General features: G+C 47.7%; 1 long non-coding RNA gene across 1 annotated transcript in view; it reads right to left on the reverse strand.

The window, feature by feature from the left end:
• Nucleotides 1-6,567: 6,567 nt before the first annotated feature.
• LOC120408190 overlaps nucleotides 6,568-22,447 on the reverse strand; it is a 36,610-nt gene continuing 20,730 nt past the window's right edge. Inside the window, exons 2-4 of the long non-coding RNA XR_005600495.1 lie at nucleotides 18,221-18,333; nucleotides 8,949-9,996; nucleotides 6,568-6,827 (exon numbers count right to left, since the gene is read on the reverse strand). This is a non-coding gene — a long non-coding RNA (uncharacterized LOC120408190). The remainder of the gene's footprint in view (nucleotides 6,828-8,948; nucleotides 9,997-18,220; nucleotides 18,334-22,447) is intronic.

Here is a 22,447-nt window from a genome sequence, read left to right on the forward strand (position 1 = left end):
GCTTAGGGCAGTTGCCAAAGACACCCAGGTTCTAGCACAGGTGACCTTAGGCGATCACATGGCCTCTGTGTGCCTCAGTTCCCCACCTGTACAATGGGGTGCTGTGATGAAAGGTGCCCAGATACTGGAGTGCCAGGGACCATATAGGTACCTTAGACAGGAGACTTCATGGGCTGCAGTGGTTTAAGATAAATCACCCTTTTACAGCAATAGGAGTCTAAAGCGAGGCTCCGACATGACTAACCTTTTCAAAGGCGCTGAGCACCGGTGAAGCTAATAAGAGCTGTGCTGTTCTGCACGTCTGAAAATCAAGCGGCTTACAAGCTGCCTATCTTTAGTCTTCTATTATTGAAATATCTTGGCCTAAACGCAACGCCTGAGCATTGCATTGCTAAAGAAGGTCTTTCAATTGAAAGGATGTATTTGAATATAATGCTCAGGTTTTAAAGCACAATAGCGGTCGTGGTTCATTTCTACCCTTCCATAGGAACTGCAAAAATCCTGCTGGGAAAGGGACGAGCAGCATTTTGCAAGCTGCCCCTCCCCTCCATCCTCCCTCTCCTGCAAAAAGGAAATCAAACAAAAGGATAATAAAAAGTAAACAGACTTGGGCTGCTTCCTGTTTTGTTCTTCTAGGAATGTGAGAGCTGGTCAGATTTGAGAAGTAATGTGAAGGGGATCCAGATCCCAAGCTGTTCTGAACACACGATGGTCCCTAGTGTAATTAAAAACGGGAGAGAGAATATCAGGGAAAAGAAATGAAAAAGCCATGTCATTGACAAAGGGAATTAGCTGACGAGAATTGGATTGGTAGATTTTAAGGCCAGAAAGGACCTTTAGATCATGTAGTCTGACCTCCTGTATAATACAGACCACTAAACTTTGCCCAGTTACCCCCCGCCCTGAGACCATAACTTGTGTTTGGCTAAAGCAAAATTAGACTCTTCTTCCCCAGCTGCCCAAGGGGAATTGGCCATTGAGCCTGCAAGGAAGGGGAACTGCTACTTGTGCCCTGAAGAACTGGCATGGAACACAAAGGGAAGTCCTGCAGGGTACCAAGTTGCTGGGAGTGATGCTCTTCTTACTGAGTCTCCCAGTGTTGCTCCATTCCCGTCTCTCTTTCAGTGTCTTCAGGATTAAGTCAGGGTAGTAGAGGATTTTCTTGCTATGATGGTCAATGTGCCCCTTCTTTCTGGCTCCCCTGAGGATTAAGTCCCCTTTTGGAGACATTAGCCGCTTTACAATTCAGGGCCCTTGCGGGTTCAGAGCCTCTAGGACCAACAGCTCTTGTTTTCCACAGAGGGGCACGCCCTTGAGCCACTCAGTGCTCTGGTGAACAAGGTCTGAACAGATAATACTGGTCCCTTCCAGTTCTAGGAGATAGGTATAGCTCCAGTTATTTTGTGGGGAGGGATAGCTCAGTGGTTTGAGCTTTGGCCTACTAAACCCAGGGTTGTGCGTTCAATCCTTGAAGGGGCCATTTAGGGAACTGAGATAAAAAATTTTCTGGTGATGGGTCCTGCTTTGAGCAGCAGGTTAGACTAGACAACCTCCTGAGGTCCCTTCCAACCCTGATATTCTATGTCTATGCTTTCCCTGTAAAGGGTTAAAAAATCCCCAGGGAAAGGAAAAAAAAAAAAAAAGGTGGGCACCTGACCAAAAAAGCCACTGGGTAGAACTCTTAAAAATTGGGAAAGAAACTTTCCCTTTGTCTGTTGTTTTCTTTGGGCTGCAGGGACCCAGAGCAGGAATGCTGTGTAAGGTTTGAACCAGGTATGAAAAATTATCTTCCATATCTAGAAAGAATCATTTGCATAGGAAATGTTTAGATAAATGCAATCAGGTTTATTTCTTTATTTTGGCTTGTGGCTCTCCTCTGTGCTAACCCCAGATGCTTTTGTTTGCTTTTAGCTGTGGAAGCAGGGAAAGAAGAGAGGGTTTAAGTGCAGCCATTTAAGTGTCAGAGGCAGAGCAACTGTTGAGCTAAGTCTTAGCCTAATATCGTGAGACCCGTAGAAGCAGGGCTCACATCAGAAGTGAGTGGAAAACAGCAGAATAGTCAGTTGACCCAGCCTTGAGAGAACGATGTTTTGAGAAGAGAAAGTGAGAAAATACTGGACTAGAAAGCAAATAGCCTAAATAAAATGCAGATGTTTTTAATTAATGCACGTCACAAAGAGGTATAAAAGCTTGTGTGATTTTGCTTGTACTTTGGAGAAACTGAGGCTGAGATGCTCTCTGCCAGCTGTATTCTTCCCTTGCAATTGCTTGAATAAAGCTGTCTCTGATTTTGTTGCCTCCAACCTGAGAGTGGCATTTCTTTCTTCACACAGCCTTTAAGCTGAACTTCCAAGAAAGCTATTTTGGGCGCTTAATTTTTGGAATTGCTCTTTTAAAATCTAGCAAAAGCCTAAGTTCCAGCTGTATTGTCTGTCTTTTTGTTTTTAACAAAATTTACCTTAAGAACAGGATTTGGATTGTTGTGTCCTAAAAGATTTGTGCCTATGCTGTTTGATTAGCTGGTGGCAACAGCTAATTTCCTTTGTTTTCTTCTCAGCTGTTCCCCGGAGGCGGGGGGTGGTGAAAGGGCTTGAGGGTGCCCCACAGGGAGGAATTCCCAAGTTCTCCTTCCTGGGTCCAAGAGGGATGTTTGCATTTGGGTGGTGGCAGCGTTTACCAAGCCATGGTCAGATAAAAGCTGTAACCTGGGGAGTTTAATACAAGCTTGGAGTGGCCAGTATTAATGTTTAGAATCCTTGCGGGCCCCACCTTCTGCGCTCGGAGTGACAGAGTGGGGAACCAGCCTTGACCATGCGCTAACCACTCTGAGACTTGTACATGCCTCCCTCTCACCATCCCTATTGGCCACTGTGGATAGGCTTATTTTCTCTGAGCTCATGTAGCATGTCTGATTGGCAGCTTTGTATTTGTTTCAGCAGGCCAGGACAGTCTCCTGTCATTTTCAGCCGCACCCACTCTCCTGAAGAGTCTCCTGGAGTGGGCCAGGGAAATCCTCCTCAAGTTTGGCATAAGGTGCAGCAAGGACTTTCCCAATTTAAATCCCCTTCTAGGCTCAGAAAGGAGGTTTACGAACCTGACTGAGCAGAAGTGAGGCAGGGTGTGGCTACATGGTCCTTGCTCTAGGGGCCAGCTCTGGAAGGATGCACTGGTTCTCTACTGCTATGCTGCAGCTGGGGGGCGGGCTGGGCAGATGTTGTGTGCTAGCTCTTACCAAGCTAGCACATTCAAAACAGCAGTGTAGCCATGGTGACATGGTTGGTGGGGTGGGTTAGCTGCCCAGGTACCTGTCCCGGACCTAGAGTATGGATGGTAGTTGGGGTGGCTAGCCCATCCCGCTGCCTGTCCCACTGCAGCAACACTGCTAATTCTAGTGCACTGGCTTGATCAAAGCCTGCATGCATGTCTACCCGAGCTGGAAATGACACCCCAGCACCAGTGTAGACAGACTGTGAGTTAGCTGGGCATCTGGATCAAAAGCTCTAGAGATGCCAAGGAGCTGGTCTGTAGTTTAGTATTTATGTATACATCTTTTATATCGGGACCTCAAAACTGAGTGTGTATGTGGAAGCGACAAGGTGGGTGAGGTGATCTCTTTTACTGGACCATCAGCTGCCCTGAAGAAGGGCTCTATGTAAGCTCAGAAGCTTGTCTCTCTCACCAACAGATGTTGGTCCAATAAAAGGTATCACCTCCCCCACTTTCTCTCTCTAATATAAACTATCAGGGTGGGAAGGGACCTCAGGAGGTCATCTAGTCCAATCCCCTGCTTGAAGGGGCGGGCAATCCCCAGACAGATTTTTTGCCCCAGATCCCTAAGTGGCCCCCTCAAGGATTGAACTCACAACCCTGGGTTTAGCAGGCTAATCCGCAAACCACTGAGCTAGCCCCCTGTATCCTGTGACTGATATGGGTACAGCTACACTATGTATGATGCTTGTGTGGAAGTGAGATTTAACTCATGCCTGCTCGCGGCAGTGGTGGCCAGGCGAACGGAGTACCTGGAAAGCCGTGTGAGTGGGCTGCTCCGTCATGGGAATGGGGCTTCCTTTTCTGTAGAGTTTGGAGGCCCGGCCTGTGCTGCCTTTGCAGACCCAGCCCTCCTGAGGGGAGCATTACTTGGAAGCTACAGGAGATGAGGCAGGACAGCAGAGCGGTTCCTGGCTCTGTCCTATATTCCCTGTGCGCCCCTGCGGGAAAAGTACCTCACCTCACAGGGTGGTGGTTGAGTGAATGTCTGAGCATTTGGATGCAACAATGATAGGGGCACACAAGTTGCTTTACCCCAAGGCCGCCCACTCTGCCCTTCCACTGAGGCCCCACCTTCACTCCACCTCTTCCCACCCCTGATACATCCCCGCCCCGAGACCCCCCACCTGCCCGCCACTTGCTGCTTTCTCCCCTCCTCCAAGCTCCTCCCCCAGCCACCAAACAGCTGATCGGCGGTTCCTCAGATCAGCTGATCAGCAGGACCCCGGCCAAACAGCTGTGGCTGGTGGGTGCTGAGCTGGAGCACTCACGGAATTGGTGCCTATTGATGGGGGGCCGTGTGAGTCCGTTGATATGTAGACGTGGGTGGAATTCCATAGCCGCCGCTTCCTCTTCTCATGCTTTATGCAACAAGTTGTTACATATCTATGGTCATGAGTTATTTTTCACTCCTTGTTGAGACAGGTGCTTAGACGATGATAAGCAGCAATATCACTTTGGGCTCCTCAGACTCTAAGCCGGTGGTTCTCAACCTAGTTACCAGTGTGGGCTGCATATGCAGCGCTCTCTATGTTATGTGGGATGCATCCACACAACAGTTATGCTACCCGTATGAGGATGTCACATGGGCCTCAGCTGTGTGCTGATTGGGCACGGGCCTCCGGTTGAGAACCACTGCTCTAAGCCAATCTTTCAAGGTGGGCTGTGCCCACACAGAGCCCTAGTAAATTCAGTGCGGCTCCACCTGGGGGTTTGACCACACAGGCCAATTTGCAGCACCAGGGTCTAAGGACCATCATGCTCCAGACGCATCTAGAATGCCCCATCTCCTCCCAAGTTCTGATTTCTCTGTCCTTTGTCTGTCTATCTTTGTGCTTGACACAATTTTCACTAGTGAGAACAGGGCCTGTGTCTTAACTAAGTTCATTTTCATAGTAGCACAGTGTTTTCCTCAATCTAATCAGGGATGGACACAAGCAAAACCAACCTCCGCATTTTTAGGGGCCCCCGGAATAGAATGGTGGGGCCTCTTTTGGTGGGGGTTTCTGCTATTAAAGTGCTTCCAGAATTGTGTCATCCATCGAAAGCGCTGCAGAGCCGGAATCCGGCAGGAAAAGATGACTCAGCAGCTTTTTATGGCTGCCGCTGTCTGAATGTCAGCGTGGCTAGGGCTGTGAATGTGTTCTCATTTCTCAGTGGACGTCGTCTTTTCAGGCTATTTAAGAGGCAGCACTACAGATTTGTGTGCTCTCAGGCAGAGGGCAGGGGAGGAGGCTAATTTTAGTGCAGCAGTGCTGTAATGAGGGTGAAGGAGGCACACCCAGTCATAATTAATAGCACACTCAGTTACAAATCCTCAAGCTAAAGCCCCTTGCTTTCTGGGAGATACTTTGTCCACTGGCTTCTGCTGTTCACTTCACTACCAATTAGAAGAAGCAGCGACAAGAGCAGGGATTTCAAGGTGACCCTTCTCCGTGTTTCCTGCGCAGGCTTTCTCACAAGCAGTTCATGCTGCTACCGTATTTCCACCCCCTTAACCCTGCATCAGCGTAGCCTCGAGGCCCTACAAGACCAGCAATTACTCACTGCAATTTTTACCGCGTGAGCCCCAAGGTGGCTAATTAAGCAATAAATCACCACTCACGCCCGGTGAGCAAAAGGAGTAAGGATGAGAATACAAAATATCTCAAAAAACCCCAAGGTGGATCGGTGAGTTTAGTCTGAATTTGCAGCCTACTTGAGATGTGCTGGCTCTCTTTTTAAACCCACTCTGTCTTGCACTTAGGCGAGGAATAAGGATCTTGGTTACGTACATGATTTCAGCAGCAATTAAGCCTGCTTTCCAGCGGTATTACTGTTGCAGCCAGGTGTCCACATATTTGTGCAGCTCACAGATTGAGGAAAATTGCAATCTCCACCAGCTCTGCCCCAGCGCTCCCCACCGCCAGAAGAGCATATCAGACTGGTATTGAGTGGGTGGGTATCAGACTTAAAGTTGGCCTGCGCTATCAAACGCTGTCACTGGAACTTCAGAGATAAATAGGAAAGCCAGCGCAGATTTTGCCTTGTGCCATAAAACTAATAAAAACCAGGCAAGATTGGACACACGGATTAAAACCTGTATGAAGCTACAGAACAGCTTTGCAACAGAGCAAGGCGAAAGTATCACTGATCTGATGCCACGCACAGGTCCAGGTGTGCAGACTGCCACATTTTTGTTTGAAGCCGTTTAATCAGAAAACCGGAGTTCACCAACCTTCCCGCTGCACGCTAACGACATACCGCAGGGCATTCAGAAATCAAACTCCCAGGGTCTAGTCTAGCTACGGGCTGGCCAAAAGTATCCTTTCTAATGCAGCCTGTCAGAGCGCTCCGCACTGCAGCAGATACTTTCCTGTCGCACTCTGCACAGCAGTGATGCCACAGTGTGGCAGCCAAGCATACGGCTGTCTGCTCTTGTCGTTTACTGTGATGTGGTCAAACCCCTTGCGAGGATGGACTTTGATGGGTGGTGGTGGGCAGCTGCAGTGAACGGTCGTTGCGTTTGCTCCGGTTGTTGCCATGAGTTCTCAGGAAGACAGACACACAGGAGATGGGATCTGGGTAAAACAGAAGTATCTTAAGATATGTCTGCTCTGCAATCAGAGATGTGACTGCTGCTCTTGTAGACATACCTGAGCTAACTTTGATCTAACAAGCTTGAATTGCAGGGGGATGCATTCCAGTGGCTAGCCTCTGATGTACCCTACGGATAAGATGTGTCTTTCTGCAGCATGGCAAAGGAGGCCCGAAGGAGCAGGGAGATGCTCAAAGAGACTGTGGTTCATGGAGATGGGGAGAATGCAGTCTTTGCTGCACATCCTTTTGGGGCAGGGACTCTCTCGCGCACCAGCAGTTAGCATGACACGTTGATCTTAAGCCTTCGGGTGCTACCATAATACAAACAAGAGCTCCTCTCCTGCTGCTATGGAGAGTCCTTCGTGGGCTTTGGGAGCCGTATGTCAGGCTGGAATTGGGGGGCAAGGTGGGAAAGCAGCTACTTTTTGTGGCTTGCTACCCAGCAGCTCAGCTGCCATGCCCCAGCAGAAATTACCTACCCAAGCCTTCAGAGAGGGTCAGCCTGGCGTTGGGATGGGAGGTGGGGAGCCATTCGGAGCGCGACTCCTGATGCTGCCAAGAGCAGGGGATGCTGCCTGGAGGGCCAATTCCCCTTGCAAACGGATGCTTCAAGCTCTGCAGAGAGGAGAGTGCGTGTCCCCGTGAGCCCTCGGGGAGCATGCTCCTCGTCCCCTCTGTGTCGTGGCAAGCCCCTCTCCTGATGGGGGAATGCTGCGCCTACACCGTGGGTTCCTAGTCACAGCATTCTGCAAGTACTTTGCCCTTCTGCAGGGAAGACTCTGCCCCGCGTGAGTGTCAACAGATTATGCAGGACTGAATGAGAACGCAAGGGCGAGGAAAGAGCACAAGCGGCTGTGGTTCGGGAGAGCTGAGGGCATCTGTCATTTGCTCTCCTGCTTAGGTGGTGCTTGAGTCCTGTGGGTCAGTTAGGAGGAGGTAGCTGAGGTTTGGGTTCCCTAATCCCTGTTGTCTGACCCTCTCTGAAGCAGTGCCCTCCTGTTGCACCGTGAGCTCTCTCTCTCCTGACAAGTCCCCCTGCATATTTTTCTTGATCTAGTTCAGGGATAGGCAACCTATGGCATGGGTGCCGAAGGCGGCACGCGAGCTGATTTTCAGTGGCACTCACGCTGCCCAGGTCCTGGCCACCAGTCCGGGGGGCTCTGCATTTTATTTAATTTTAAATGAAGCTTCTTAAACATTTTTAAAACCTTATTTACTTTACATACAACAATAGTTTAGTTATATATTCTAGACTTAGAGAAAGAGACCTAAAAACGTTAAAATGTATTACCGGCATGCGAAACCTTAAATTAGAGTGAATAAATGAAGACTCGGCACACCGCTTCTGAAGGTTGCCGACCCCTGATCTAGTTACACAACTGTGGATGGAGAGGTCTGTGCTAAGTGACCCCCATGGGCATCGGGCCTTGGTCATTGTTTCTGCTTTTCCTTTCTTTTGTTTACAGTGTTGCTGCAGCCTTGTTGGTCCCAGGAGATGAGAGAGACCAGGTGGGTGAGGGAATCTCTCTTACTGGACCAATTTCTGTTGGTGAGGGAGACAAGCTTTCGAGTTTCACAGGTCTGGAAAGGTACCCAGAGTGTCTGAGCTAAACACAAGGTGGGACAGATTGCTTAGCATAAGGGGCTCACACATGCTGTAGGAGACCACTTAAAATGAAGTCCTTTTCTTTGTTGTTTTCTCTACTCTCAAATTTTCTCTCTTTCACCCGACCCTCTGCAGACCTTTCCGTTCCTCTCCTATAGTTCCAATATGTTTACCATTTGTTTCTGCTCCTTTCCCGAAATGCCACAACTGGCAAAGTCTGACTGCATATTTTCCTTTCATATTTCACTCTGCAATATGATGCTTGGATGTTTTGCTGCGTAGATAAAGTATATATCTATATAATTGATAAAAATCAGCAGCAATTGATTCACTTGCAGTCCCTCTGTCTATCAAGATAGTGCAGTCCTTATTTTAAATCTGTTCCTCTCACTTGAGTCAATCAAAGGAAGCAATTAAAATCTCGTGTTTGGAATTGCCTGGTGGGCACTTCCCCACCTAAGGAAAGAACACCATTTATTTTCCAAAATGAATTTACCTTTATTGCATCTCTCTCTCTCAATCTTTAACCCACTGCAGTCATTTGAAGCTTTCTTCTCCTCCATCTTTCCACTGGAAATTCTTTCTTTCGTGCCGGGTAAACAGCACATCATGGACCTCACGCCTTCAGCTCAGCTGTTGCATGGCTGGGAAGAATAATTTTCTCCTTCTGAAAATGAAATGAGAAACCTTGGGATGAATAAACCACTTCCCTTTGCACCCCTTCTGGTTTGCCTCATTGACTGCTTCTGCGTGTTTGATTGTCGGTGAGTTTATACGGTCTCATTGTATCCCTCATCTCCCGCTTTTCTGTATTCTCCAGGAAGGAAATAAGTGTTTTATGCCCTTGGACCACTTTTTAATTTAGTCTCTTACTTTCAGCACTGAAAGAACCTGTTGGGTTTTTCCCTTCTGCTGCATCTGGAATCTCAGCTCTCCAGATATTCACTCTGCAGAACTTATATGTCTCGCCAAATATTCCGGCCAAGTTGGATTCTGGGGTCAAGTCATCGCTTCAGTTCTGAGCTCAGTGGCTGCAAACCTGGAAGAACATTCCAGACACGTCAGGAAAAGCATGGACGATGATGATGTTGGTATCTTTGCGCCAGGTCCTACGAGGTGCTGAGAATCTTAGCTCCCACTTCAGGCCCTGCTTCAGCAAAACACATAGTTCAGTTCCACTGACTGCACTGGAAGTAAGCATGTGCTTAAAATTAATTGCTTTGCTGACAATCAGGGCATAGCTGGGGTTGAGGGCACTTGGACCTCACAGAAGGTGCTCAGTACATTGCATGATCAAAAGCTCTACTACGTTTCCTAAGCCCAAACACCCCAGCTTTTCATTTTGTTTTTGTCTCCGGAGCTGTCTGATTTAATTTATTTCCCTTTTTCTGCCTCCTGTGACAGAACAGTTCCCTGGGCCCTTCTCTTTCTTGTTGCCATCATGTTCCTTAGTCTCTCTTTGATCTCTTCACATTGTTCCACCAGGAGAACTTTAGGAGCATTATTCAGTGACTCCATACCATGTGCTGAGGGGACTCTGAGGGCTATAAGAGACAGGAATTAGATGAAGCAAGTCCTACCTTTTTTCTCTCTCCTATATGTTATCAGACTTACAAGGTCAAGTTGAGCTAGGGTGACCAGCTGTCCCAATCTTATAGGGACAGTCCCAATTTTGGGGTCTTTTTCTTATATAGGCTCCTATTACCCCCCATCCCTGTCCCGATTTTTCACATTTGCTGACTGGTCACCCTAAGTTGAGCCTCACTATTTAACTGGGTAAGAGGCGTAAATGCTAATAGATTTGTTTAGCCAATCAAAAGAAGTTGTCCTCCAAGAATGACATTTTCAAATACCTAGGCATCAATATTGATTGTTAAATGTAAACTGATATGGGCTCCAAATCCAGAAGACATACATTTGACTCAATCAAAGAAGGAACTGAGATGTTAACATTATGGACAAATAATCCAGTAATCCAACTTGTACTAATTAAATTAGTTCCTTCCTTTAGCTATTCAGCTTCTTGTTCCAAAGTACAATTGCTGAAATTAATTACTATGGCTGAGTCATTCATGTGCCACATTTGACTACAAGAATACAGCATTTCTAGACTAGAAGATAGAAAAATAAGTGTATTTTAATGAGAAGTACTGCACAATTTGTTAGGACTTAAATGAGATATGATTCCTTTTCTGTGCCAATGGCCTGCACTGAGGGAACACTGGGAACTACAAAAAGTTCTGCGCTGTCATAACACCACCTGCCGTTGTATGACAAATGGGAACTACTCATAATTAATAACCTCAAGATGTCCTCTGACCACCTAGCAGAATTTTTTAAGACATCCCTAGAAGTCCAAGGGACAGATAGAAAAAAACAAACAAACAAAACTCCAGATGACAAATCAGGAAAAAAGTAAGTTTGGAAATAATAGTGGCCATTTTATAAACTCTCAGGTGCAGCTTTTCAATCATTAGCAAACCATTTGCTAATGAAAAGAAAAGTTGTGTTCTCCGAGACTGGAAATTCTAGAAGTGCAGACAGCGCTGTAGAACTGCAGATTTGTGTCATTATCATCTCTTCATAAAACTGAGAAAGCTACAGAGAAAAACTAACAAATAGAAATTATACACTGTCTTGCTCAGTTTGCTAAAGCAGAGTCAAATGCTGTTAGGGAATGTGAGTATAATCGCTGACAGTCTCAGAAGTACTAACTCCCATTGACACAATACCACTGGTCAAATTCACACCTAGCAAAACCAGTTGGGCCAGTTGTGAAATAGTTCCCCAGTGTTTAAATAATGGCCTCTGACCTGCTACTGTCAGTTAGACATTGACTTTAGTTCTATTATTGGAATGTTCATCCTGAAGGTCTTGTTTGGTGGAGTAGTTCTGTGAGTGCTTGTGTACGCCCATTCCAATGGAGGGTGTGTCCGTCCCAGGTACTGATGCCAGAGAGTTTTCACTAGCAGTTTTTGCTCATGCCAGGAGCTGACAGTCTAAAGGGTGGTGTGGCCTTGTCTATCCCTGCAGGTCCTTCTTATCATCTGTGGTTGGCGTGTGGTGTTGTACATACAATTATTGTCTTTATCTCCTATTTGTATTTAGAGGTACTCAGTTTTCAGGATGGGATCTGACACTTGTGATAGGATTAACCTGATGGTACTTTGCACCCTACGGCTTGTGCTGAATCTTTAGATTCTTTTGAACAGTCGCAGGCTCTAATTTTTCAATATTGTCATGAAAGATGGTAGATTTTTAGGCCCAACACCTTTTGTGTTTATTTTTTATTCCTGCTATTTGTCGTATGGAATGCACAAGCATCACTGGTGGAGTTCAATTCTTGCAGAGGTCAAATATTGAAGGCCCAGATCTATGAAGGTATTGAGGTTCCTAGGGCTAGATTCGCCAACGGACTTAGGTGCCTGACTCCCATTGCAGTTGCCATCCTAAGTTTCTTTTTGATTCCAGCCCCTCACTTCTATTAGGGTTGCCAACCACCCAGGATTGGCCTTGGAGTCTCCAGGAATTAAAGATTAATCTTTAATGAAAGATTATGTCATGTGATGAAATCTCCAGGAATCCATCCAATCAAAACTGGCAACCCTAACTTCTATTGATTTCAATGGATGTTAGGAGCCTAAATACCTTGGTGGATCTAGGCCAGAATGTCTAAGGTCTGTCAGGGCCTGATGGAGCTCCCAGAGATACCAGTAAGATGTCTCAATGGTCCAAACAGTTGCACTTTAGCTAACGTCAGACTGTAGCGATGTGATGGTGGCCATCTTGGCTAGCACAGTGGGGGTTAAACTAGGGACCTCCCAAGTTGAAAACAGGAATTGCGATAGGTTGAGCTAAAAAGCCCTGTGCTCCAGGTCAGATCTGTCCCAGGCCCATGTCGTCTGTGGATTGGGAGTGGTGTGGGGCCGTGTGACACACTGACCAGACGTAGATTTTAAGGAGGAATTTGAAAGATAAGGTGGTATTTTTTGACAGAGTTTTTCCCAGACTTAAAGGGTGGCATCAGAGAGAGGTTGTGGGGAAATGGAACGCGCAGGCAAGGTTGGAGTGAAGGTGGGATTTGACCACATGAACCTGAACTAGACAGATGGGGAAAGCATAAGCAGGGAGGTGGAGGTGAGGATACGCGAGAACAAGGGTTGCACACCTCCAGCAAGACCATGGCAGTTCTTTGGTAGGCTGTGCATGCTTGGTGGTGGCGATAGATGCAATTATCCACTCCCTTTTCCCTCCCCCCTTACTGGGGATTGGCGGAAAGAGAAGAGTGCAGGGAAAGAGAGTGGATGAGTCATCAGAGCAAGAGGCAGCGGGAGGGGGTGAACTGGGTTTCAGCAGGGGACAGTGAGAAGTGCAGCCAGAGGGTGGCATGCGCTCATGGCCTGTGAGAGCCCGCAATGTTCAGGCTCTGTAAGGGCAGGGATCAGAGGCTGCTGGTGGAGCAGGAGCTTCAGTAAGCCAGCCTGGATGTTGCTCATTCTGCTCCTGCCTGCTGAGGGTGTGAGAGAGCCTGCTGAGGCCCGTGGCCCCCAAGCTTCTGCGATCTGGCCCAGCCAGGGAGCAGGGAAGGGCTAGTGGTCCTGGCACTCCCCTCCCTCTGCTGCAGCAGTGGTGGTGAACAGCATGGTAACACTCAGGTTACGCTGCAGGGGGACAATCTGGATTTTACCCAGAGACGTTAACGGAACATCCCCAAGGTCACACAGGGAGACAGAGCCCAGATCTACTGTCACCCAATCTTGTGCCTCAGCAACAATCTCATCCTTCCTTCCCTGAGACATGAATAGTTCTGGTGAATAGATCTTTACCTCTACAAGGACAAACCTTCCAAAATCCTCAACTTTATTTTTTTAAAATGCAAAATGTGTATGTTCCAGTTTTGACTCTAGCCCCATCAGATGAGCACAGTGGACTCAGGTCTGCAGGGGCCTGCCATTGCATGCCAGGTGTTGTCCTTGGGAGGGAGGGGGCGCAGGAGGCAGGGCCCTGGTGGCATTGGAAAAATTTCCTGTTTGCTCCAAGTGAAACGAGGTTGAATAGAGACAAACCGCTTTGCTTATTGCGGTGAATGTGCAGCACCTTGGAAGCTCCCTTCCATTTGACATGTAATGGTTTAAGGTGCCTCCTAGGCAGATACGATTCTGCTCTGCTGCTTAATTGCCCTGATCTGATTCTGCTGCCTTCCCTTGTCAAACCACTGGTAGCTTCCCTAGTCAATTTGTTCCCTGACAACGGGAATAAAAAGTGTGTTTATTTAGGCTGCACCGATCATAGAGATTAATACACGGCTTTCAGAAAACATGAAGCTGGCTTTTAACAGGCTGGAGAGCAGGTAAAAATTTAGCTAGATTTTTTTCTACATCCTGTCCCCCAAATCTACAGTCTTAACATAAAAAAATGGAGTGGGGGGGGGGGAAGCGTGTGGAAGCGACATTGTCTTCAGCTACTGTCAGTCACTAGCAGCAGGGTTCCATCTCCAGAGTCTTATGGACACTTGCAGAATGGCAGGAAAGCATCAAAGAGCCAAACCATTTGCTATTTCAGTCTAACAACCTCATTTGGGCCAAATGAAGCCACTCTGCACACCCAGTGCAATCCGGCTGAAATCAGAGCGATAATAGTAGAGGATGGGACACTGCACACACTGTGGCCCTTAAGTAAGGGCAGTAATCTCAAATTCATTCCCCTTCCCATTTGGTCTTGCTATGAACTCGTGATCCGGCTTGAAGCTGAGGTTAGAATCAAGTTCTCTCTTCACTTTGTTTTTTGGAAAATAAAATGGTGTACTTCTATTGTTTGGGCTGTTTTTCGGCAAGGAAGAATGAACGGTCTCATTTCTGTATCTTTGCAGTGGTTGAGTAATCTCTCAGACTTGTCAGATTTAAGGCCAAATCTTGCCCTGGGATGCATGCTCACAGCTTCTAGTGAAGTCACCGGAAATTGTGCCCACTTCTCTGAGAGTATCTGACCTGCATAATGATGAATGGCTTAGTGGGAGCTGTGCAATTGCTGCCACTATCAATAACTGCCTTATGTTGCCTCATCGGTTTAAGTTACAAAAAGACGCCATCTACAATGAAACCTGAGTCTCACAGTTTTATTGTGGGGGCTGTGGCTTCTTGCAGTCTGGTTAGTGGAATGGTACAATCTATCTGACGTAAAGGTTTAAGGTTATTAATTCCTTGTTGAAGCATAATAGATGAAAGCCCCCTTTTAACTAAATTACTGTCTGTGATGTTCAGTAAGGTGTTAGCTCATAACTTTCCAGCCTTTCTTAGAAGAGGTTCAGAATGAAGCTGGTGACTTATGTTGTAATATTCATAGCTAAAGAATATGAATATTGCTTCAAGAAGCTGACTACAGTGAGAATTGTGGTTTCCCTCCCAGCTGTTTGGATTTTGCCAGCTGATATGGTCTCCCCCAGGTTTCAGTCTCTGTCTACAGCAACCCACAACCAGGGCCGGTGCAAGGAAGTTTCGTGCCTTCCATTTGCGCCCCCCCCACTCCAGCCCTGCGGCAGCTTCCCACCCCACCACCCTGAGGCATCCCCACCCCGCGGCAGCTCCCCCCTGCCCTGAGGCTCCCGCCCCGGGAGCCGTGCAGCACCTCCCCACCCCAGCTCACCTCTGCTCTACATCCTTCCCAAGCACGCTGCCCCACTCTAATTCTCCTCCCAAGCTTGTGGCGTCAAACAGCTGATTGGCGCTGCAAGCCTGGGAGGCAGGAGAAGTGGAGCAGCAACCATGCACTCGGGGAGGAACGGCTATAAAAAAAAATTGGGGGCACCGCTTTTTGGCACCCCCAAATCTTGGCGCCCTAGGCAACTGCCTAGTTCGCCTTAATGGTAGTACCGGCCCTGCCCACAACAGGTCTGGACTCCCCTCTGGCCTCTTCCAAAATGGACAAAAATGAGCTCATTTATTTCCTGGTCCTTTTCCCCAGCATGCATTGCTGCCCAGCTTACACTTCCCCGTGTCCCATCAAACTACCAGTCCCAGAATGCCTTGGTTCTTGAGAAGTGTTGTGCCAAGCGATATCTGTCTTCAAGAGATGAAGACAACTTGTGTTGGTGCCTGAATCTTCTTAATAGCTGAGCTACCTGTTTCCAGAAAATGGTAGAGGTACATAGGAACCACAGCCCCAGCTCAGGCAGTTTTGTTTTTTGGTACTGTCATTGGAAGAGGCAAGCAGCTCAATCATGGAATAACCTGCCCACAGGGAAACTCTCTTGCTAACCCGTGGCCGTGAGGAGTTGACCCTTGCTTTGAAAGGAACAAGGTTTCTGTTCCTTATCAACTTTTATCCTGCCTTGTGTCAATGTGGCACTTGATATTTTTTTTACTGGCATCTTTTCCAGTGCAACACACCCTCTCCTTTCCACGATAGCCTGTATAAGAAGAAATTGGTATCAGAAAGTAAAAAAGAAATGCTGCCTTCTCCCAACCATGGGGGGCAGTGATGGCTAGAGAATGTATAATAAACCCTAGGTCTATTACATGATTGTACCACTGGCTTTGCCATGGATTGAACTGAACCGAATACAAGGGAGTTGCATCTTATGCGGGGGTTAGGTTCCAAAGTCAGCACGTAAGGTGAAAATCGCATATAGTCAAAATTACCCTTGAAAATCCCTTAAATCGCCCATAAAGTACAGTATATTGTACATGGTTTTGTGTATACAACCCTGTACAGTAATATGTATAATGTATACAGTAATGTACAGCATATAATAAAGAGTACATACTACGTGTGATTTTGAGGCTTCGTTCCATAGAAGGATCGTATTCAGAAATTAAATCATTCAAGTGTTTCGCTGCTTGGAACACTTTAGCAAATTTATGAAGATTCCAACTTGCTGGCTTTTCCTGTTCATCATCATCATCTTCGTCTTCTCTAGACGATTTTATCGGTTCCTCTAACTCTTCATTAGTCAATGTTTCTCTCTGGTCCTCAATTCATTCTTCAATTTCTTCCTCAAGGATGTCGACAAAGCCATCACCACCCACTTGCCTGGCCACCTGAACAATGTGTTTCACTTCTTTGTCAATGGTCGGGAAACCCTTAAAATCATTCACACATTCTTTCCATAGGCTTCGCCAACATGCATTGACTGTTTCAGGTTTGATTGCACGTTTTTGAGGTTGAAGTGGTTCCTAAAACTGTTAAGCCAACCTTAGCTGGCTTTGAATTCCTTCTCATCAGAAGGCGGGAGGTTTGAACAGTGCGTAGAGGCTAAGAGCCTTTTCTTGCAACCTGTTGCCATTGATAGGCACACGTTTACGGTTCATGTCTTCAAGCCATAAGTTTAATGCCTGTTCAGTCTTCATTAAAGTCTTATCACGCACCTGGCTCATCACCTTAGGTTACAGGACAAGTCCATTTATTTTTGCAAAGCCACGTGGAATATTTACCTGGAAGTGGGAAGGCTCTGACATTGTTGTTACACTTGAGTTTAGACCCCTTGTGACAATTAGCTTGAATATGTCAAAATCCCTTTAATATCTTCAGTTTGTAAACCAGCTTCTCTTGATTCTTGAGGAGAGTTACTTCTCAGTGGTTTCAGTTGCTCCTCCTTTTCATTCATGTGGGTTAAGGATATTGGTCTTGCTGTCGCATTGTTTATCTGCCATAATGCACCAAGGAAATTTGATCTCTGTGTGTGTGCATGTGTGTGCAGCTCACATTTTCATGCAGTACAGTTTTTTCATCTATGCAGCAGAAGCCGTCCAGAAAGCATTGTTTATGCAACCAAGAGAGTATTGTTTGAAAGCCAATTTCACACATGTTCAAACAACTGTTTGTACTTGGTGTGAAAATATTCAGAGCCCTTTTGCAAACATATGTTAAGAGTTTTTGAATTATTTCTACATTTGGGGTAACCCAAGAACTAACAGATAAAAGCTGCAAAAGAACTAAGCTGCATCTAGGAGAGTCAGTTGAAAGTGAAACTCATCTGTCCTTGTTTGTTTAGTGGTTAGCACATTTCAAGTATGGAAGCAGAACAGCAGGGTGACTCTAAGTGGAAGGATGGTCCTTGTGTCTAATTATTATTATTATTTATTATTTATTTGTATTACCATTGTGCAAGGAGCCCTTGTCATAGACCAGGATCCCATTGTGCCAGGCGCTGTCCATGCACAGTGACACAAAAAGACAGTCCCTGGCTTCAAAAAGCTGACGCTTGACAAATGTTTGTCATGTCGTTTAATGCTTTACTGGCAGGCATTCAGCCATTACAGCGAGAGGGGCAGCCTAGAATGGTATAGAATAGAATTGTTGTTCAAGCAGGAGGGACTCGGGAGATTGGCTCCCATTTCAGGATTTGTTACCAACTTCCTATTGCTTAATCTCTCTGCCTCATTTCCCGTGTGTAAAATGGGAACACGAACCCTTTCTTTCTCCTGTCCTTTGTCTTCTCCATTTACACTGCAGAGGCTCCAGGACAGGGACTGATCCACACTGTAGGTCTGGGCCGTGCCTAGCACGTTGGATCCCTGATCTAGGTTGGGGCCACAAGACGGTACCATTCAAATAATAAATGTGTGTTGGACAGCAGAACAGCTAATTCTGGGATCCCAAACTGCTCCTGCAGAACAACTGTATTCCAAGAGTTTCATTCTTTTTTTCTTTACTGTGACATTAGGGATCCAAAAGGAACATTCATCATCCCTCCCTGGTTGACAATTTACAAAATATTAGAGTTAATTTGATATTTCCACCTTAAAATGGAAAGAGTCATTGAGAGATCACCTTACTGCTGTCTCACAGCTCTGTCTCCATATGGCTGCTAGGTTTCTAAGACACTGGCTCTTGGTTCCCATTTATATTTCAGAGTCTTATTTGACCAGCTATCTGAAAGTTTCCTGGGAAAAAAAAAAAGCATGTTTACCGACAGCATTTGGCTCTGCTAAAGAAATTGATGATGAGACACAAATACCACCCAGTATGGCTAAAATTAGTATCCTTTGCAGTACTTCTGTAGGGAGCTGCATATCCCAGCAGATGGAGTAAGATAAACAGCAAATGCACAGGCACGGATGCTTGCTAGTTCCCTGTAGGACCTAAATGTAAACTGGATGACATATTGCTAACAGTATAAATTTAGGATAAAGTCAGCTGATCACAATGGCCAGATTAGAGGCTTACCTTGCAGCCCTGTGTCAGTGTGAACTGGGACTGCAGATGTCCCGGCCACAAACTACCAGTAGCAGTCAATTAGCAGTCACTACATTTCCCTAAGGGTATGTCTACACTACTCGCCGGATTGGCGGGTAGTGATCGATCTATTGGAGATTGATTTATTGTGTCTAGTGTAGACGCAATAAAATCTATCCCCGATCGCTCTGCCATCGACTCCGGAACTCCACCGTGGCGAGAGGCAGCAGCGGTCGACTCCCTGCCGTCCACACGGCCAGATAAATCAACCTAAGATACGCCGACTTCAGCTACGCTATTCACATAGCTGAAGTTGTGTGTCTTAGGTCGACTCCCCTCCAGCGTAGACCTAGCCTAAGGTTGAGACGCACCCTACTATCCTACCACAAAGATATATAAATCAAAGGGAAGGATGCCTGTAGTTTATGGAGAGCTATTAATTTTGTTTTTCGAGAAAGCTTGATGGATTGTTTGTGCCGTTTAGCATCTGTTTTGGAACACACAGTGTCAAACGCAGAATATCTTCATTGTTCGAATACACACTGCTCTGTGTAGCGCTACTGCTTTGCAGTTACTTTCTGAATGTAAATAACAAGCACAGATGGAACTGGCCCATACAACCAGAAATAAACTCCTATTCACCGAGCAAGAGGCTGAGCATTTGGAAATAATAAATGGACTTCTGCCTGAGTGGAAGTATATAAGTTGGAAGGCCGTGTTATGAGAATGATTTATGTATAGTGTTGCTTGACGGGCTTGAAGGAACAATGAGACATCACGTCATCAAGGTGGAGGGTGAAATTTCCATACTACTATGGTCCCTTTGGTCCAAGCAGCTAGCCCAGATTCAGGGCATTGTAGGGTTGTTCCCATTTGGATGAGACAACGAAGAGAGTCAGGTATATTCTTTGTTAACTTCTTTTGCAAATACACAAGATTATACAAAGTCCAGCTTTCCTGAAGAGGCAGTAGCCTTGCTCAGAAACCCCCAACCCTCCAGCAAGCACTGTGCCCAAGAAGCATTCTGTTTCTTTGCATCTTCTCTGGGTCACTGTATCTATTGGGTTTCCGGGAAACGGGGCGGGCAAAGCCTGCCCCATGCTAACGGATCCTCCCCCCAGCCTAAGGGGAGGTTCCACAGGTCCTCAGAAACCCACTAATTGCGGGGGACAACTAATAAAAAAACAGGGACAGGAGTGCGGTCAAAGGGTCATAAGAAGGAAGCCTGACGGGGACACCGAGCAGAGAACCCCGGACAGCGCCCACTGCTCAGGGTGGTCACCTGCTCCGGCCCTGAAAAGGTACAGCCAGCCCTGGGAGAGGGCTGGGGCTGAAGGAAAAGCCTGGGCTGATTGGGGAAGGTAGCCACAGCTGGGCCACGCCCCAGTCAGCCCATAGCAGGCTGGAGCTAAGTGAGTTTCCCTCTAGCTATTGAGAGAGACGGGTCTGGCTGCTGGGAGCTGAGCAGGGTACCTAGGGTGGAGCAGGGTTGGGGGAAGGTGAGAGGAGCTGGGGAGCTCTGGTCTGGAAAACCCCCAAGCTGCAGGCCTTGCTAAAGGCCAGAACAGGTACTGGGGTTGCCAGGGGGCAGCCCAAGGGTAGGCAGAGGCAGCAGGTCCAAACCCTCCTGGCCAATGATGAGTGGCTTGTACACTGCAGTCTGCCCCAGTGAGCGGGGGCTAGATGGTGACTGGCAGTAGCCAAAGACTGAGGCGAGGTGGGGATAGGGGGTTGGGGGTTCCCCGGGGAGGGGAGACCCAGCGAGACTGCAGGGTACTGCAGGGGGCAGAACCCTGAGAGAAGAGGCACTGGGGTCTGGGAGGGACACTGGGACCAGCGGCAAGGTGAGACACCAGCCTGCAGAGGGCGCTCTGGAGGCTGGTGAGCTAATTCCCTGGACAACCAGCAGGAGGCGCCGCAGGGGTGAGTCGTCACCCCGTTACTGTCACACTCACGTTTCCTTCTGCCACTAACACATGGTGCCTTTAACCGATGTCCTAGCCCCTGTGCTGGCAACCAGGGAGCCGTGTTCTCCGTCTGGGTTAGTTCTGTTCTGCTCTGGCCCAGACCTGCGTCACAGTGCCTTGGGCAGTAGCCGGCATTTTTTGCAGCTATTTACTATGGAAAGGGATTTGATTGCCCCTTCTGTTGAGTCTGACGTAGGTGCCTGGCGCCCATTGACTTTAATGTGCGCTGTGATTGTCTTTGGATCTAAGATTCCCCTGATGGCTATTAGCACCTATCAGCATCACAATATGTATGTATGTGAGAATGCTGCCCCCGCCCCCGAGATATCTGAGAGGGAGTTGTCTTAGCTCTCCTAACCCTAGTTAAACACTATTATAGACTAGTCTCCTTCCTGGGGAGCGGCCAAAGGTGTGCTGAACCCCTAAATGCCAGTCATGTTCCACCTCTCTCTCTGCTGGGGGCAGGAAGTGGCTCTGTTATGGCTGACAGTACTCTGTGGATCTCATTGGAGAAACACTTTCCTGCTCTCAAGCCAAACTCTCCAACATTAGAAATAAAGATGTAAAGTATGTTTTGCCCCATGGCTGGCCAGCATCTTTCCCTGATGTCTCCTTCACAGGGGCGGCTCTAGCTTTTTGGCCGCCCCAAGCAGTCATGCGCGGGAGGCGCCCCGGAGCCGCGGGAGCAGCGGACCTCCCGCGGGCATGACTGAAGAGGGACCGCTGGTGGACCTCCCGGTTCGCGGGTCCGGCGGCTCCGCTTGAGCTGCCGCAGTCATGCCTGCGGGAGGTCCAGCCGAGCCGCGGGACGAGCGCCCCCTCCGCAGTCATGCCTGCGGCAAGTCCAGTCCTCCCGGGGCTCCGGTGGACCTCCCGCAGGCATGCCTGCAGCAGGTCCAGTCCTCCCGGGGCTCCGGTGGACCTCCCGCAGGCATGACTGCGGCAGGTCCGCCGGCCCAGCCTGCCGCCCCCCCCGGCCGCAGGGGACGCCCCCTAGATTTTGCCGCCCTAGGCACCAGCTTGTTTTGCTGGTGCCTAGAGCTGCCCCTGCTCCTTCATGACCCTGCTGTTTGCTCATGGAACCCCTGGCAAATCAGAAGGACGGTGGCGTGTACATTAAATGCTGTCACACATTGGTGTGCCTCAATTTTTAGGTGGGCACACAAAATCAGCAGCGGCTTCTGAAAATGTTGCCCTCTGCTAACAACTAAAAAGAGAAGTGAAAAGCAACAGTCGTGCTGCTAACTCACCCTTTCCTCAAGCTAATTGGAGATGTATTGAAATACATGCAAAATGGATCGTTTCAGTTCATATTTTCACTTGTGGGGAAATGGTGGAATTTAGAGTCAGATTCTGCAAACCTAGGTCCACATAAGTAATCCTTACACTAGTGAATGGGACTACCTGAAAGAGGAAAGTCTCCTTGTGTGAGCAAGAGGTTTTCAGGATCATGCTAAGTTAATGTGGGAGGAGGGATAGCTCAGTGGTTTGAGCATTGGCCTGCTAAACCCAGGGTTGTGGGTTCACTCCTTGAGGGGGCCACTTAGGGATCCGGGGCAAAATCAGTAGTTGGTCCTGCTAGTGAAGGCAGGGAGCTGGATTTGATGACCTTTCAAGGTCCTTTCTAGCTCATATACACCTCTACCCTGCTATAATGCAGTTGTGGGGAGCCAAAAATCCCTACTGCGTTATAGCTGAAACCCTGTTATGTCAGGGTAGGGGTGGCAGGACTCCAGCAGTGATTTAAAGGGCCCAGGGCTCCCTGTAGCAGCCAGACCCTGTGTTATATTGGATTGCGTTATAGCAGGGTAGAGGTGTATTATATTATCTTTATATTAAGTCCATTAATAGCTAT

This window comes from Mauremys reevesii, linkage group 6, assembly GCF_016161935.1.
Source record: "Mauremys reevesii isolate NIE-2019 linkage group 6, ASM1616193v1, whole genome shotgun sequence".
Classification (NCBI taxonomy): Eukaryota; Metazoa; Chordata; order Testudines; family Geoemydidae; genus Mauremys; species Mauremys reevesii.